The 19,381-nt window shown below is 40.0% G+C and overlaps 1 long non-coding RNA gene across 2 annotated transcripts in view; it reads left to right on the forward strand.

Annotated features, from left to right (window-relative positions):
- The window catches only part of LOC109907985 (uncharacterized), a 34,544-nt gene extending 18,467 nt beyond the window's left edge, over positions 1 to 16,077 (forward strand). Inside the window, exons 1-3 of one of the 2 annotated variants that reach the window (XR_002257609.2) lie at positions 14,696 to 14,814; positions 15,708 to 15,783; positions 15,902 to 16,077. This is a non-coding gene — a long non-coding RNA (uncharacterized LOC109907985). Of the gene's footprint in view, positions 1 to 14,695; positions 14,815 to 15,707; positions 15,784 to 15,901 lie in introns of those variants that run through there. The other variant, XR_004203666.1, reaches the window with a different exon arrangement.
- The last annotated feature ends 3,304 nt before the right edge of the window (positions 16,078 to 19,381 follow it).

A 19,381-nucleotide genomic window follows, 5' to 3' on the forward strand; every position in this document is an offset into this window, starting at 1 on the left:
CACCCACTCAAATCGCCGGGGCATGGACTACAAGGTGTCGAAAGCGTTCCACAGGGATGCTGGCCCATGTTGACTCCAATGCTTCCCACAGTTGTGTCAAGTTGGCCGAATGCCCTTTGGGTGGTGGACTATTCTTGATACACACGGGAAACTGTTGTGTGTGAAGAACCCAGCAGTGTGACAGTTCTTGACACACACAAACCGATGCGCCTGTCACTTACTACCATACCCTGTTCAAAGGCACTTAAATATTTTGTCTTGCCCATTCACTCTGGATGACACACATACACACTCCATGTATCAAGGCTTAATCTGTCTTTAACCTGTCTCCTTCCCTTCATCGACACTGATTGAAGTGGATTTAACAAGTGACCTTAATAAGGAATCATAGCTTTCACCTGGATTCACCTAGTCAGTCTATGTCATGGAAAGAGCAGGTGTTCCTCATGTTTTTTTTACACTCATTGTATATTACAATAAATGAAACCACTCTATTTAACCTCCTTCATTGCTTTAGTCAGAGGGTTTTGTACAGACACAGCAACAACAGAGTCCCTAGCTGAATACATTTAGATATTTAAACAGCCTCAAAATTACAATAGGAATCATCACTAGTCAATTTGTCACAGACAATTTGTCCAACAATACTTTGGCTACGTTAACACAGGTTAACCCAGTTCAGATCTTTTGCTAATTATTTGGCATATTTGATACCTATCTTATCATTTCACTAATGTGTAAAAAATAAACAACCTCATGGAATCTGATCTTTTCGGTTCAGATTTATACCACATCCATATGTGTATCTGAAACCTGATACAATTCTGACGCTCCATATGCGACCTAGTCCAAATGGCTTTTTTTTGTGGCTTTTTTTGGTGCTTTTTCCACATGTTCTGCCAGTACCAAGACAACTACCCCCAGATTTAAAGGAACAATGACAGGAAATGAGTATTGCATCTGTGTCCTACTTCAGAGATTGCATCAGTGTGAATGCGCAAATTTGATATGGGTCACATTCAAATCTGAGTGTGGACAGAAAAAAACGATTCATCAGAATTGGGTTCTTAGGGTAGCTCTGTAAACACAGCTTTTGTGCCTTAACTTTTTACTGCAGTGTGCAAAATCAGGGTCGCACAGTGTTTCTTGGTAGCCTTAAACAAATCTACTTTGACACAGAAAGTATACAACTCACACACATGGTTATGGCCTTAAAAAAACAGGACACCTGTACATGTCAGATATAGAGTTGGAATGCATACATTTTGAGTTCACATCCCAATAAAATATTACAAAGCTGCTTGACATAGACTCACCAGAAACACCAGATTTTCACCAGAAAATGTAAAAAAAAGTTTATTAATTAGGAGATTAGGAAAAATATTAATAACATTCCACCCATGAGGCCACTAGGTCATCTGACTGCAAAAAAGGGCTACTGTTGGGGCAATGATCTTAATCGGTGCGTGAAAGTGAATGTCAAATGATGAAGTCCACATATGAAGTCTTTATCTACATTTCCCTTGTGCAGTGTGGTTCACAAGTATGCAGTATACTACTGTGTGACATGGTTAGGAAAACAAGGTCTTTGTGTACCAGGTGCAGATTTAGTGACCTGTCATCACGGATTTTGAGCTACCCATATTGTAACAACACACCTGTCTGTTTGGCTTCTAATCATCCAACCTACCTCGTAAATAGCAGTCAGAGTCTATCTTTCTCCTCCTTCCCTCATACCAAGGAGAGGGCTCAGTTAACACATCCCCTCCTCTATCCTCCCTCTCTCCTCTCTCCTTCCTCTGCTGCCTCCATTCCTGGGACCACTGATATCACCTCTGCTAGTCCAAGTGTCTTATCTATCCTTGACAGACGGAACCAGCTGATCCCGATGCCTTCACCCTGCCTCTTCTTCACTCTCTCTCCCCTTCCCTAAACCCCTCCCCATCCTCCTCTTTTTCTCACTCTATTCTTGGACATTTCCAAGTAAAGCAGCTGGAAGCTCGAGACCTACCACATGACGTTCCAAACTAAATAAGGCTAGGGGAGGCATGTGTATTCCTCCCCTCTGTCCCTTTCACACTTCCCAGTCCTAGGAGACAGCTTTGTGGACTGACAGTTTGTTGCCCCTCACAGGAGTCAATGTTGTATTTATAAGCAGGAGGACAAAGAGTAGGACTAGAAGAGGCAATATACTGTATCAAATCCATTATTATATTGTGTGAAGTACAGGATCTATTTTCTGTGCCTACTTTGATTAAGTGTGTTAATTAAATAAGCAGCTAACCTTATTGTTGTCATGGAGACAGCTGGGTTTCTTTGCTGTCATGACGCCCACATTGTCCATGATGAAACAATACGCTGTAAATGCCTCTCCATCAAGTGGAAGGAAGAATCCGGTGGTTCATTTGGAATAAACATGTTTAGAAATCACAGGTCGGGTGTATTCAGGAACATTTTACAGTTGAACCCCCACTTAAAAATGTCATGACTTGAAGATACTTTGAGATTATTGGAGCGTGACATTTAGAGTTGGCTATCTGGGAGACATGGAATTACATTGGTTTTTGGTTAGAAAATGCTAATATCAACGGTTGGTGGCAGTGGCTAACCATAGGATGGATTGCAGTCTCTCCTTGTCCATAAGAAACAAACATGTAAATATGTAATTATTTGGGGGGAACTATCCCTTTAAAATACTGTAGGACTGTAGAATATGCTGCCTAGAGGGAGCTCTCCAAGAGGGTTGGCCACCCCTTTTCTATGTTTCCCAAAAACTGGGGGTTTGAATATGTTCATGTGACATTTTATTTATACAAATTAGTCAGAGGCTACAACAAAAAGGTGTGCTGCCAAGGGGTACTCCAGGACTGGAGTTGGGAAGACTGCTCAAACATAGGCAAGATATTTTGCATTTATGCCTAACATTTCTGCCTAGCAACTTGTGCACAATACTAAAATGGCAAAACAGGAGGCAAGGGACATTGCAATTTAGCCTATTCTCATTTTGCCTATATTCAACACTGTCCGTAAATGAACGCTGGTTTTAATGTCCAGTTGGAAACGCTGTGTAAACGAGGGTTGAATGACGGGAACCCGATTACCAAGATTTACCACTACCTTTTCCCGGGATAAATAACTGCGAGAAACCGGTAAATTATAATAAATGATTTATGTGAACAGCATGGCATGAAATGAAATTATTAAACTATATGCGATGTCTAAATCTGCCTTCTCTACGGCCTCTGCATGAAGAATGAGGGTGGGGACAGACTGCCCATCAGCATTGTGACAGCTAGGCCTACATTTGCTGCAGCATAGTCTAATAATGTAGGAGAAAATGACACATTAGATCTTGTAAAAGATAATACAAAGAAAACATTTTTTTATTTTTTTGTACAATCATATTTGAAATGCAAGAGGAAGGCCATAATGTATTATTCCAGCCCAGGTTCAATTTAGATTTTGGCCACTAGATGGCAGCAGTGTATGTGCAAAGCTTTAGACCGATCCAATGAACCATTGTATATCTGTTCAAAATGTTGTATCAAGACTGCCCAAATGTGCCTAATTGGTTAATTAATACATTTTCAAGTTCATAATTGTGCACTCTCCTCAAACAACAGCATGGTATTATTTCTTGGACAATGCAGTTAGATTAACAAAAATGTAAGCTTTCTGCCCATATCAGATATGTCTATGTCCTGGGATTTTCTTTGTTACTTACAACCTCATGCTAATCACATTAGGCTATGTTATCTTAACTGTCTATTACTTGGAGTCCCATGCTCTTGGAGTCCCATGCTCTTGGAGTCCCATGCAGGAAAAGCTAGACTAGAACAGCTTGCTGAACATAATTTTTTTGAATTGCTTATACCAATAGACTATTCGAAGAGGGGAAGCAAGCTCTTGTTTACTGAATGTTATATACAACAGCCAATAGAACTCACGGGGTGTTTGAAAGAAGAGCGAACGCGCGATGGCAGTAGGCTATAGCAGTTATTTATTCAGACCCATAACCATTCAATCTTTGTGAAGTGAAAGCCTTTTGCATCTAATTCTAGTCCTATATTATTCAAGGATGTCATTAGAATGATGAAGATAATGACAAAGAAAATGATTTCATTCAACTGTTGAAAGCGAGGAAGGAATGAAGCAACAATAGAGAGAAAGAGGAGGTAGGCTAATAACATTAGGGGAAATATTATGAACGGTATATACTGTATGCATCAGCCCATTACTGATTATACAAATAGGGCTTTTGTATTTCAAAATTCCAATTATATTCTTAAGCCTATACCTGTAACTTTGTATGCCGCATGTGCTGCACCAGAATTGCATGTTTTCTTCCTGATTTATCATGGTTTGAAAGTTGTGCATAATTCCAGTCCATATCATACAGTATAATAGGATATAGTACAGTAATACAGTTCACACTCAAAAAGGTTAGCCTACTGGAGCTTGTTTCATTTATTTACCCAATAGAGCATATAGCTAGCTACATCTATGGGCTTTTCTGTTTCTCTGTTGTGTTCCAATTCATCCCAAACGTGTTCGATTGGGTTGCGGTCAAGGCTCTGTGCAGGCCAGTCAACTTCTTCCACTCCGATCTCAACAAACCGTTTCTGTATGGACCTCGCTTTGTGCATGGGGGAATTGTCATGCTGAAACAGGAAAGGGCCTTCCCCAAATTGTTACCACAAAGTTGGAAGCACAGAATCGTCTACAATGTCATTGTATGCTGTAGTGTTAAGATTTCCCTTCACTGGAACTAAGGTGCCGAGCCCAAACAATGGTAAAAAGCCCCAGACCATTATTCCTCCTCCACCAAACTTTACAGTTGGCACTATGCATTGGGGCAGGTAGTGTCCTCCTGGCGTCTGTCGGACTGCCAGATTGTGAAGCATGATTCATCACTCCAGAGAACTTGTTTCCACAGCTCCATAGTCCAATGGGGAGAGCTTTACACCAGTCCAGCTGACGCTTGGCATTGCGCATGGCGATCTTAGACTTGTATGCAGCTGCTCCACCATGGAAACCCATTTCATGAAGCTCCCGACGAACAGTTATTGTGCTGACGTTGCTTCCAGAGGCAGTTTGGAACTCGGTAGTGAGTGTTGCGACTGAGGACAGACGATTTTGTACACGCTACATGCTTCAGCATTCGACGGTCCCGTTCTGTGAGCTTGTGTGACCTACCACTTCGCAGCGGAGCGGTTGTTGCTCCTAGATGTCTCCACTTCACAATAACAGCACTTACAGTTGACCGGGGCAGCTCTAGCAGGGCAGAAATTTGACGAACTGGTGGCATCCTATGATGATGCCATGTTGAAAGTCACGGGTGTCCACATACTTTTGTGTATGTTTTTTGATATCACAAACAGAATTGGGTTATAAGCAGTGTTAAGAGGATGTCATTTTTTTCCAGAGTGCCAAAAAGTGACATTTTCAAATCGCAGTCACATGCAGGAAAGACGTTTTGGTTTCTATATACAGTTGAAGTCGGAAGTTTACATACACTTAGGTTGGAGTCATTAAAAATCATTTTTCAACCACTCCACAAATTTCTTGTTAACAAACTATAGTTTTGGAAAGTCGGTTAGGACATCCATTTTGTGCATGACATAAGTCATTTTTCCAACAATTGTTTACAGAGAGATTATTTCACTTATAATTCACTGTATCACAATACCAGTGGGTCAGAAGTTTACATAGACCGCAGAAAACAATTGTAGACCTCCACAAGTCTGGTTCATCCTTGGGAGCAATTTCCAAATGCCTGAAGGTATCTGTACAAACAATAGTACACGAGAATAAACACCATGGGAACAGCTGTCATACCGCTCAGGAAGGAGACGCGTTCTGCCGCCTAGAGATGAACGTATTTTGCTGCAAAAAGTGCAAATCAATCCCAGAGCAACAGCAAAGGACCCTTGAAGATGCTGGAGGAAACAGGTGCAAAAGTATCTATATCGACAGTAAAACATAACCTGAAAGGCATCTCAGCAAGGAAGAAGCCACTGCTCCAAAACCGCCATAAAAAAGCCAGACTACGGTTTGCAACTGCACATGGGGACAAAGATCGTACTTTTTGGAGAAATGTCCTCTGGTCTGATGAAACAAAAATAGAACTGTTTGGCCATAATGACCATCATTATGTTTGGAGGAAAAAGGGGGAGGCCTGCAAGCCGAAGAACACCATCCCAACCGTGAAACACATGGGTGGCAGCATCATGTTGTGGGGGCGCTTTGCTGCAGGAGTGACTGATGCACTTCACAAAATAGATGGCTTCATGAGAATGGAAAATTATGTGGATATATTGAAGCAACATCTCAAGACATCAGTCAGGAAGTTTAAGCTTGGTCGATAGCCTACAGTAACATAAAATAATGGAAATGCTAGTGCTCTTTGAAATAATATTTTTTTTGTATTCTGATGTTACCCAAGACCTTCATAAATACAACCAAAGGTTTATTTTTCCAATAGCATATATGAAATATATTTATTAGACTGTTACAATGTTTGAGTCAAAATTACTCCTCGTTGGCTCAAAGGGTAGTCCCTCAAGGCCTGGATTTTCTAGTGTTAACCACCTAAATGTACATAAATGTAAAGTCCTTGTTATTTTGTAGCTTTCACAGTCATGTGTGAAGATTCTTATTGTGGGGCTTGCGAAGCAAAAGCCCCAACTTAAATCATCGACATAATAGTTATTATTATGTAGTTATTCTTTAGCACTCAACTCCTACACCGTTTAAGATAGAAACGCAGTTGAAATGTTAAAACTTGTAGACTGGTCAGGACTGAGTTACTTATATTTTGTTTGCCCTTCTTTTTGTCAATCTTTGTTCACTTTAATGGCATTTCCTCAACATTCTAATGAATGACTTCCAATATTCCATTCACTGTTAATGCAATAATGCAACTTTTGACACAAATCAGCTACTTTGACTGCTTTGCAACAACTTAGACAGTCTTTGTTAACTTCTCTGCTACTCATCTGGCGTTTTAACAAAAATATATTATTCTGATAATAAGTTACAGCTGTTTTAGTAACTGCATCAACAACATTTCCTGTAACTTTTGGCAAACAACTGCCGTTTTGACCACTCCCCCCAAACAGTCAGACACAAATCTTCCACTTCTAGGAATAGCTTCGACAAATCAATAGAACGAGCTGTTTTAGTAACCCATCAACTGCATTACTTTCCAACAACAGCTGCAGATTCCAATAAAACTACATCACATTTTGAAGTTCACTTTCCTTCCAGTCACTTTGTTTGTGACTGGAACGAATTGCAAAAATCGCTGAAGTTGGAGACTTTTATCTCCCTCACCAACTTCAAACATCTGCTATCTGAGCAGCTAACCGATCGCTGCAGCTGTACATAGTCTATTGGTAAACAGCCCACCCAATTTGACCTACCTCTTCCCCATACTGTTTATATTTATTTACTTTTCTGCACTTTTGCTCACCAATATCTCTACCTGTACATGACCATCTGATCATTTATCACTCCAGTGTTAATCTGCAAAATGTTAATTATTCGCCTACCTCCTCATGCCTTTTGCACACAATGTATATAGACTCTCTTTTTTTCTACTGCGTTATTGACTTGTTAATTGTTTACTCCATGTGTAACTCTGTGTTGTCTGTTCACACTGCTATGCTTTATCTTGGCCAGGTCGCAGTTGCAAAGGAGAACTTGTTCTCAACTAGCCTACCTGGTTAAATAAAGGTGAAATAAAAATAAATAAAATGAATTAATCTAGCAAATACGTTTTGTGGGTCAGTGCAGTATTTATTTAGTTTAAAACAAAAACTTTGTTGTTTGCTAGCATGTTTTTCACGATGGCTTTAGCAGTGTTGCCAAGGCTACTGTTGCCTAGCAACACTTAACTCGGAGGGAGAGAACATCTTCATTGCTTGACAAATTCCCATGATCTGTGAATCTGTTTTGGACCAAACAGCTAGCGCTAAGATTTCTAATGCTCACTAGTAGAGCTCTGCTACCTGACCCAAGCCCGACGGGCCCCAACATTATACATCGGGCTAGGGTACAGGTAGGGCTCGAGTATCACTAAATTGATCACTAACATTTTGTTAGTCATTTACTTATGCTCTTCTGCACAGCACACTCATATCTGACTAAGATCACAACATGGTGTCAGAAGTGCTTCAACCTCGTCAAAAATATAAAGCAGGAGGGATTTATTTAACAAAAAATAATAATGTTCCTTGAGTTTTGCCGGAATTTAGAGGGATGAGAAGTAGCCAACAGCTCTCTCACATCTCTTCATTGAGCAGAGCATCCCAAGCGAAGCTGTTGTTACGGAAACCTACACACTGTGAGCCACCATGAGCAGAGTGTATGCAGAGTGGACTGCTTGCATGCAGGGAGAAATAGAGACAGAGAGGAGCAGCTAATGGATTTATTAGTGGAGGAAGTTATTTCTGATTTTGGGTTTCAGGCCGGGCCTTAAATTTGGCAGAAGCAATTGGGCCTTGGTAGGCAGCCTGCTCTCGTAGACTCGACATAACATAGTAAATGTATATCTGAGACACTGAAATTAGTATGATATGTTACGTCTGGTATAGTTACATAAGACATAAGGTTACTTAAGGCAAAAATGAAAGGGGGTGGTGGGTCAGGGTGGATGGGTTATGCGGATGTCGAGCGTGTGTTCAAATCTCATCACAGACTTAGGCATTTTAGATAATGAGCAACTTATCAACTACTTACTGCTTTTAGCTACTTTGCAGCTACTTAGCATGTTAGCTAACCCTTCCCTAACCTTAACCATTTAACCTAACTAATAACCTTAACTAGCTAACATTAGCCACAACAGATTGGAATTTGTAACATAAAATACGTTTAGCAAATTCATAACATAACATTTGAAAATTCATAAAAAATGTCATATGAATTCTAATTTGTAACATCACATGAAATGTATGATGGACATCCACAAATTAATACCATAAGATTTGTAACATGTTATACTAATTGGAGTGCACACAACTACTGACCACAACCACAAAACTATTTACAACACAACCACTGAACCAAACAATGACTGACCACAACGAAAGACCACACTTACAAGGGATAAGCAATTGAAATAGTCTCACTAATCATTTATTTAAAGTGCAACTTTTTAAACTTCTTCCACTACCACAAAAATTTTTTTTACAGAGCTATAGCAAGCCCCACAACTTTGCTAGTTTATTACTCTTTGGACACTGTGTTAACTACCCTCCAGACGAGCTTCAATGCCATACAATTCTCATTACGTGGCCTCCAATTGCTCTTAAATACAAGTAAAACTAAATGCATGTTCTTCAACCAATTGCTGCCCGCACCTGCCTGCCCGTCCAGCATCACTACTCTGGACGGTTCTGACTTAGAATATGTGGACAACTACAAATACCTAGGTGTCTGGTTAGACTGTAAACTCTCCTTCCAGACTCACATCAAACATCTCTAATCCAAAATTAAATCTTGAATTGGCTTCCTATTTTGCAACAAAGCATCCTTCATTCATGCTGCCAAACATACCCTCGTAAAACTGACCATCCTACCGATCCTCGATTTCGGCGATGTCATTTACAAAATAGCCTCCAACACTCTACTCAACAAATTGGATCACAGTGCCATCCGTTTTGTCACCAAAGCCCCATATACTACCCACTACTGCGACCTGTACGCTCTAGTTGGCTGGCCCTCGCTTCATACTCGTTGCCAGACCCACTGGCTCCAGGTCATCTATAAGTCTTGGCTAGGTAAAGCCCCGCCTTATCTCAGCTCGCTGGTCACCATAGCAGCACCCACCCGTAGCACGTAGATCTCACTGGTCACCCCCAAAGCCAATTCCTCCTTTGGCCGCCTCTCCTTCCAGTTCTCTGCTGCCAATGACTGGAACGAACTACAAAAATCACTGAAACTGGAGACACTTATCTCCCTCACTAGCTTTAAGCACCAGCTGTCAGAGCAGCTCACAGATCACTTCACCTGTACATAACCCATCTGTAAATAGCCCAAACAACTAACTCATCCCCTACTGTATTTATTTATTTATCATGCTCCTTTGCACCCCAGTATTTCTACTTTGCACATTCACCTACTGCACATCTACCATTCCAGTGTTTAATTGCTATATTGTATTTACTTCGCCACCATGGCCTATTTTTTGCCTTACCTCCCTTACCCTACCTCATTTACACACACTGTATATAGACTTGTTTTTCTACTGTATTATTGACTGTATGTTTGTTTACTCCATGTGTAACTCTGTGTTGTTGTATGTGTCGAACTGCTTTGCTTTATCTTGGCCAGGTCGCAGTTGTAAATGAGAACTTGTTCTCAACTAGCCTACCTGGTTAAATAAAGGTGTTCTCAACTAGCCTACCTGGTTAAATAAAGGTGTTCTCAACTAGCCTACCTGGTTAAATAAAGGTGTTCTCAACTAGCCTACCTGGTTAAATAAAGGTTCAATAAAAAATATAAAAAATGATGTGATTGGTGATTCATTTACATTTATCCCTCATTTTAAGGTCAAACTTATTATGTGAACTGAACACTCGTTTTAATATTACTACTCTTTTAAAAAAAAATATTCAAAAGAAACATCTAATAGTCAAATCATAGAGTAAAAGCAGGTGAGCTGGTTCTACTCTTTTTGGGCGTTTTGTGGTGGAAAACTGTGAATCGAGCATAACAAGTCAACTGTGTTACCCATACATAGGCTAGAAATTTAAACTTGCAAGGGAATTTAGGGTTATTTAAGATTAAATCATCAACCCTGATATGGTCAACACAATTTTTGTTTTGTTAGCAAATTAGACTACCCAAAATGCACTCTTTTGGTGCATTGACCCAATTGATGTGTAGGATTTCTGAGAGTATAGATTTGAACTAGGCCTACAAATAAGCTAAACCTTTGATAATGATTTTCATTATCAAATAAATAGTTTTGAAAACGAGTTACACACAAACTCCGACACATCATTTCGAATTACATAGTAATAAGTAAGTAATTATATGCACACAGCTGCCACAGATGAGATACAGCTTTTTTAAGATAGAAAATGCACTATTTATAACCAAACAAGAATATATTCAATACAATTACTTAAGCCATTGTTAAATCAAGCAAATCCATTTGTATATAGAAGGCTAGTAGATAATGACAATGATAATTACAAGGATGGTGATGATGATGCTGTTGTTATAATGTATTATCAAACCCACAAAGATCAATTGATTATGGAGCCATCGATATAATGTCTTTACAATTTGAGTAGAAGGTGTAACTGTAGCTTATAGCCTAATAGTGCAATAAATAAATAAGACAAAAAGAAACCTAATGAGTAATAAAAGTATACTAAATAAAATATACATTTAAACATGTAGCCTACGAGGGACTGTAGCTAAATTAGCAACAGATAACATGAAAGTCTGCGACCACTGATTCTACAGGTAGATTTTGTGTAACGCACAGCCTTAGCATCCTTCTCCAGCGCGCAAGAGAGAGAGAGAGAATAAAACAATGCGCTCAGCTAGGCCATGGCACATGAGTTCCTAAATCATGAATTCCAGTCAGGTGTTCAACCGTACTGGTCCATGCATTGCGCAACCTTTCGAGAACGGGACGGATGACAATCACATCTTCGACCTCGGTGGATGCCTCTTTTTGTCCATGATGCCATCTGATACTGAAGTAAATGTGCTGATTTGTGTGTTCTTGATGCTCACCATCCTCTCTTTGGCTCTTAACGGATTCACTTTGTTGGGACTTGGACGCTCAGAGGACCTGTCTTGGGAGCCACGCTATGCCCTGTTGAAGAACCTGATTCTGAGTGACATTGTGCAAACCATCAATTTGGGCCCGTTTGTGACTCGCTGCTTATGGCAGAGAAGGACAATGAACTTCGACACCTGGTGCCTAATCCAATATTTCACAGGCAGCACCTGTATCTTCTGCACACTCATCACTATCACCTGCATGGCCATTGAGCGATACCTGTATGTGTGCCATGCCATCCACTACCTGTCCATCCTCACCCCACTGCGCCTTCGCCTCACTATCAGCCTCACCTGGGTCTTGTCCATCAGCGTTGGCTGCATTAACATCACCCTACTACACCTGGGGGAGGGGGGATATGGCACAGCAACCTCTGGACTCATATGTGAGCCTGACACAGTGGAACGCCACATGGGTTTCCCCAGGGCAGCGGCTATCACCCGCAAGCTGGTGGGCTTCATCATCACCCTGCTCTGCCTCCTCAGCTACTTCTTTGCCTATGTGCGGATGTACCAGGACGCCCGCAACGCTGTAGTGCCCTTCAACACGGTGAACACGCGGGCGCGCAACACTGTGCTTTTCTACTGTGGGATGCTGTTCTTGCAGCTGCTCCCTATGTTCCTCAAGATCACCTCAGATGCTCTGTGGGAGCTGGAGGGCACAGGGGCCATGATGGCTCCCCTGACGACTCTCTCTGGGGCTGGGACCTCGCTGTCGGCCGGCACCCTGCACATTACCCTCCTGGCTCTCATCCTGGTGCCTCCCTGCATCAACCCCCTCATCTATGGCCTCCGCAACTGGGAGGTGCGTCAGGCATTGCCCAGACTCTTCTGGTGGAAGGGTGAACACCCTGAGCTAGACATGGACAGGACTTGTGTCTCCCAGATATGGCAACTGAGGAGAGGTACGATGAGGAGCATTGAAGTTGGGAGGAGAGATAAAAACCTGGGAAGGAAATGTACAATGGTTATCAAGGATACATAGTAAGGACAGAGTACAGTAGGGACCAAAATGACCAGTTTTATAATATTATACTGACTGTTATTGGTGTATTGTTTGTGTAGTGTAAACTGAGGCACTTGATATTGTATTTTAATCATTTATTTCATTGACAAGGTTATCATTCTTTTGCTGTATGCTCTTTCAATATCTCATCATGAGTGGCTATCAATAGTGTGGTATAAGGTAAGTAAGGTAAGTAAAGTAAGGTAACTAAATCAAAATTAAATCCTACTTAAGTCAAATCAATTGTTGTATCTGTACTTTACTATTTCTATTTTTGACTACTTTTAGTCCACTACATTCCTAAATAAAATATGTACCTTTTACTCCCATACATTTCCCTGACAACCAAAATTTACCTTTCGATTGCTCAGGCAGGACAGGAATATGGTCCAATTCATGCACCTATCAAAATAATGCGTTGTCATCCCTACTGCCCTTGATCTGGCGGACTCACTAAACACAAATACTGACTTCACAGGAGGTTGGCAGCACCTTCTTTGGGGAGGACGGGCTTGTGGTAATGGCTGGAGCAGAATAAGTGCAATTGTATCAAATACATCAAACACATGGTTTCCATGTTTTTGGTGCCATTCCATGTGCTTCGTTCCAGACAATATTATGAGCAGTACTCCCCTCAGCAGCCTCTAATGACTGACTTTGTAAATGATGTCTGAGTGGAATGTGCCACTGGCTGTCCCTAAATTAAAGAAACAAAATAATCATTCCGTCTGCTTTGCTTAAATAAGGAATTTGACGTAGAGCATTTACTTTTTTGTTGTTGAAAGTTGAGTACTTTTTCCACCACTGAACTCAAGTACATGTAAAATCAGGTACTTTTAGACTTGAACTCTAATAGTATTTTACTGGGTACTTTCTATTAAAGTATCTTTACTTTTACTCAAGTATGACAATTGAGTACTTTTCCCACCACTTGCTCTCAGTCTTGCATTTGAAAATGTTTTCACTGTACTCAGGCAGAAAATGAAAGAAAGATGTTGTCCCCGTGTCCCCAGATTATGTTACCTAAGCAGTGAGGATGAGACAATAACAGTGATGTGGGTACATGTTTAAAGTCCTAGATGACCGTTTTGTTGTATATTTTATTTGATGTTCTGAGAGTATGATTGTTTTCATTTTATTACAGGAGCAGCTGCCTTCTAGTCCAGGGATTTCATTTATTGATTTCTCTTTGTGGGATTTCCTGGATATAAATGGATCGAAACTTTCATTACATGTTCCATCAGCCTTGATACATACTCACTTGCTGTTTATAGTTATTTTTGCTCAAATTACACAAGGTCAGGTGATTTTCAGATGATCACATCTGGATTATTCAAATTCAACATCCAATTTCCGTTTTTTCTTTGAATAAAATTTAACATGTTTTTAAACGAATCTGTTGGCATGATTGGGAATAGATTTTATATATTTATATTCTATTTCAGTTTCATTGAAAGACCACATAATGAACCCATATTGTTTTATGCACTTCTGATTAATACACAATCTGTAGTATAAATGATTGTTGTCAGGGTTTATTCATCAACTGATTATCCTGCCACATTTTCAAACATAATAATCTACTGCAGGGTTCATCAACTAGGTTTGGCCTCGGTCCAAATTGTTTCTGAGCTAATAGTCGGCGGGCCAGAACATAATTAGTAATTAGCACAATGAATTGGCCTATACTACAAATGAAACAAAATGTTAAACACATCGGATTAGTACATATAAATAAACTCAGTGACAATAATATAATAATTTCGATCTGAATACGGTCATAAAATCTCCATGTCTCTATTCAATTATTATCTTTGTCTATTTCTCTGTGCATTGATTGGTGGGGAAAACAGGTATACGTAGGCTACTGTATGCTACACCATTATTTTTAACGTCAACATTCGTTCAGAACAATTAGATTGATAGCAGGGGAAAATGTGCTCTCAAAAAGTATCAAAAGAAAGGTGGATAATGAAAATCAAAGTTTCAGGGAAGGATGTACAGAGGTACAGTCATCTTACCGTATTTTCCCAATGCCAAGCCAGTGTCTTATTTACAATGAAAATGACGCCGTTTGCGAATAATTAAATATCAGACGTCATTATGAATCTAAACATGGAACTTTAAAAGTGGCCTCCCGCTCCAAGACAGAAGCGTTAACTGCAAGCTACACACATGGCTTTTTTGGCTGACCATTTCTGTCACTTAAACGGGTTAAATCTGCAGTTATAAGGAAGAGGGAAAAGCTTGAGGCCTTTACTAGGAAGCTTGAGTTGTTTGATTTTCATTTGTTAGGCTATTGCACTTAAGCACAATGAAGAACGCCAGGCAGAGGGTCCAGACAACTTCTCCACCAGATTTGATGACTACAGCATGCCCAAGGATATAATTGCGTTTGTACGTGATGCTCTCAAAGTCTGCCCAGGTGGATAATTATCCTCCGGTGCTAAGAAAACGATACCCTCGCTGAATGAGGCCGCAATTCAAAATGAGCTAATTGAATTCCAGACATCGAGCCATCTCAGGGGTGCACTCAAGAGTGCAGTGTCTTTGTTAGCGTTTTGGGTGGTATGCTCAGAGGAATACAGCACAAACAGACGTGCATTTTATTTGCTAACGATGTTTGGATCGATTTACGCCTGCGAGTCCTAATTTTCCTATTTGAACGCAGTATAGATTAACGACAGGAACTTGCTTTCTCATAAATCAATCGAGGACTGCCTATGTATCAAAATCACATCCATCTCACGCGACATCCACAAGATCGTGTCCAAGGGGAAATGAAACTAACTTAGTGGCCTATATGACTGTAATGAGTAAATACTAACATTATGAATGCTTATCCAGAGATATTTAGGCATCAAAGTGACAGTATTTTCTGTTTGTTCTGTCGTTACAGGAACAAGCTATCCCGATACACATGTCACGCCCTGATCTGTTTCACCTGTTCCTGTGATTGTCTCCACCTCCTCCAGGTGTCACTTTTTCCCCCCAGTGTATTTAACCCGGTGTTCCCTGGCTCTCTGTGTCAGTTTGTCTTGTATGTTAACAGTGTGGTTTTCCACATACGCCTTTGCTATGCTCTTTTTATAGTTCGCCTGGTTCTGACCCCCACCTGACTCTGGACTACTTTCCTGCCTGCCTGCCTGCCTGATCATCCTGCCTGCCCTTTGTTACCAATTGGATTCTGATCTGGTTTTGACCTTTTTCCTGTCCTTGACTTTTCTCTTGCTTACCCCTTTTGACAAATAAACATTCTAAGACTCCCACCATCTGCCTCCTGTGTGTGCATCTGGGTCTCCTCTTGTGCCTTGATACAGACATCTGCTTTCTTCTTTAATTGATTGTTTTATGTAGGATGCTGTGTTTCTGGCCAGTTGCAATTGTAAATAAGCCTAATAAAAATAAAAATATATATTTTTTAAATGTATTGTGAAAGATGCTGTTACGCCTAATAGCCTGTTAAGTTATTTTACTCCAATTAAGCCCTCTTGTTATTTTGTAAAGTCAAGATTATTGTTGAAATGAATTACTCGACTGATGTAGGATTTCTCCATCTGTTGCTGTGCAACACTTGCATAGCAAGTTAGCTCTATTTTCAGCACCAGGCTCTGTTCACCTCCTATGGATTGCTCTACGGTTGCATGCTTTAATAGTCTCCTGCATTCTCTCTCCTCGTGAATTAACTCTTTATGTTGCGGTTCAATTTGACGCATTTCCACCTTTGACTTGTCTAAATTACTAGTTAGCCTCTTTTTCTCCATTCAATGAAATTACTTTTCCTCATTTAGGGTCATGAACCTAAATTCAAAATGTGGACACTGATGTGTTGTGGGATGTGTGTCGTTTTTGTATACAAATGTGTTGTGGGTCATTTTGACCCGGAGGCTTTCATGTGTCTAGATATTTGCACAGGTCCAAAATTAACAAGTGTCTGATATATTTTGTTTTGACTGGTTCTGGTTGCACTTTTATAATTATGTTTGTGTGAAAAGGTGCTTTCCCAAGCTTCTCCTTCTCTGTGCGAGAGCAGCAGGTCTCTGACACAAACACTCAGAGCTCCAAACAGAAAAGGCTTGTTTGTGAGAAAGGAAATATGTTTAACAAATAGTTCTTAAATATAGAGTTTTTGAAATCAAATGTTCTTGTATTTCTTCTTTCTAAATAAAGTTTGGGATGTTTTTACTTCCTCCTTTACTGTCTTGAGTGTGTTAAAAACTGCGAGTCAATCTGACCCATACCACAATGGCCGTAAAATTGTTTTCAGCAAAGCACCAAGGGTTAAGTTAAAATGTAACTTTTGCATTATGTAGGTAGTGTAACTTCCTTATTGGGAAATCACATTTGGGAGTTTTTGCATCTCGGTTCTGATATTTATTTTTAAACGTTTTTTTTTGTATGAAGAAAATAATTAATTTGGGGGGCTAAATAATATTGCTGGTGGGCCGGATTTGTCCCACGGGTGGCCAGAACCCTAATTTGCAAGATGTATTGTGGGGCCGCAGGTATGCTCGTGGTTAGAGCTTTGGGCCAAAAACTGAAAGATTGCTAGATCGAATACCCAAGCTGAAAAGGTGAAGATTATGTCGTTCTTCCCCTGAACAAGGCAGTTAACTCACTGTTCCTCGGCCGTCATTGTAAATAAGAATGTGTTCTTAACTGACCTTCCTTGCTATTTTCATGCAGAAGAGAGTGTCAGTGGATATTGCATGATAATTGATCATTGTCTATTTATAAATGGGTTGTAGTGGTTCTCATTGCAATCACTACCCTGTTGCCTCGTAGAATTTATGAATAATTTGACCTGCTATTTTACAAATGTCCTCTCTTCTGCAGAGCCATTGAAACTCTCTTGGACCCCCTAGTGTTACATGCCCGTTATCGCATAAACATGGACACTGCTCCACCAACAACTCTGCCCAAATTCTAAAACAGTCATTCCAGCTGGATCAACTGGCGGGATGTGATAACCTCGGGTCTAGAGAAGTGCAGTTTGAATGTCAGGGCCAAAGGGAAAAAATATGGTGGGAGTGAGCCAGCAACCAGAGGGTTGAAACGATTCCTTTTGAAATATATATGTTTTACCAAGTTATACTTCTCAAAAGGCACTAAATTGGTGGGAAGACCCTGCTGGCATCAAAATCTGAGTGTGTGTGTGTGCGTGTCGTATGTGTGTTCAGCCTAGTCTCAGACTAGATATAACACAGTAAACATACATCCACAGTAAACATAAATTACGTTTATGAGGATAGATAAAACACTTATCACGGCAACTGGTTTGATACATTCACCTCTGAAGGTAAATAATGTACTTATATTCAGTAATCTTGCTCTGATTTGTCATCCTGAGGGTCCCAGAGATAAAATACATTTTTATATTCAGATGTAGGAACTGGGTTCTACAGTTTAACCCCACTGCTGTCTCTGGCTCCACACCCACCCACCCTGCCCGGCCATCTAGATGTGTATTTTCTGTAGGGAAGCTAATGATACATCATGAATGACATTCCTGGGAGTGTGTAAACTTAATTTTTTTATTACCATAGCATTTTTGTATGTTCCCTATAGTTATGTACTTGAAAATGTATAAATTTACCAATTTGGCAAATTTGGACATACTCCTGGCAGATTTGATGCTTCACTGGTTCAGTCTGAAACTTTACACAAACACAACATCTAAAATACACATTGAATCCTATCTTATTGTATGTCCTTTCTCTTGCATTTCAAAGATGATGGAAGAAATTAAAACAGAAAACGGCAGTTTTTTTGTTTGTTTTATCTTTTACCAGATCTAATGTGTTTTATTTTCCTACATAATTTCAGATTTCCACAAACTTCAAAGTGTTTCATTTCAAATGGTATCAAAAATATGCATTTCCTTGCTTCAGGTCCTGAGCTACAGGCAGTTAGATTTGGGTATGTCATTTTAGGCGTAAATCTTTTTTTTTAAAGGGTCCGATCTTTAAGAGTTTTTATTACCAGTATAGCCAGTACCATTGCATTAGCCTTGTGAGCCAGCCTCTGTAGTCTCAAACTGGCTCACATAAAGCTGGCCAAACAAGACTCGGCTAACATTTGACGATGAACTTAAGACTTGCCTTGATTTAATGCTATAGTCATTTGAGAACAATGTGAGAAATGAGAGCCAAAACAAGAACAGACCTCAGGTCATTTCAGATCTGCCTCATCTGCCTATACAGTGTATAAGCCAGGGGCTGTATTGTGTTGTTACCACGGTACTCTAATTAATCTCCTGAAGCCATAAAGTAAGTTAATAGTGGATTCTCAACCACTATTATCAGGATATGTTAGAAGTTGAAGTGATTACGTCAGGAGCACTATGACAACATGTAAAAAAGATAAGATGAATACATTAGAAATCTAAATGTACATTGACAGCTGCAATGTAACCATTTGTCAGGCATTCTCACTGTGTCTGTTTTCCTTTTCATTCATTTCCTTGTACGATCAGGTGATAGTGTGGTCGCTGCTCACAGAGGGTGTTTTCACATATACTGTAGTCCTCTTTAAAATAATCAATCTCAGAACAAATAGAAGAATCATAACTGC

This window comes from Oncorhynchus kisutch, linkage group LG17, assembly GCF_002021735.2.
Source record: "Oncorhynchus kisutch isolate 150728-3 linkage group LG17, Okis_V2, whole genome shotgun sequence".
Lineage (NCBI taxonomy): Eukaryota > Metazoa > Chordata > Actinopteri > Salmoniformes > Salmonidae > Oncorhynchus > Oncorhynchus kisutch.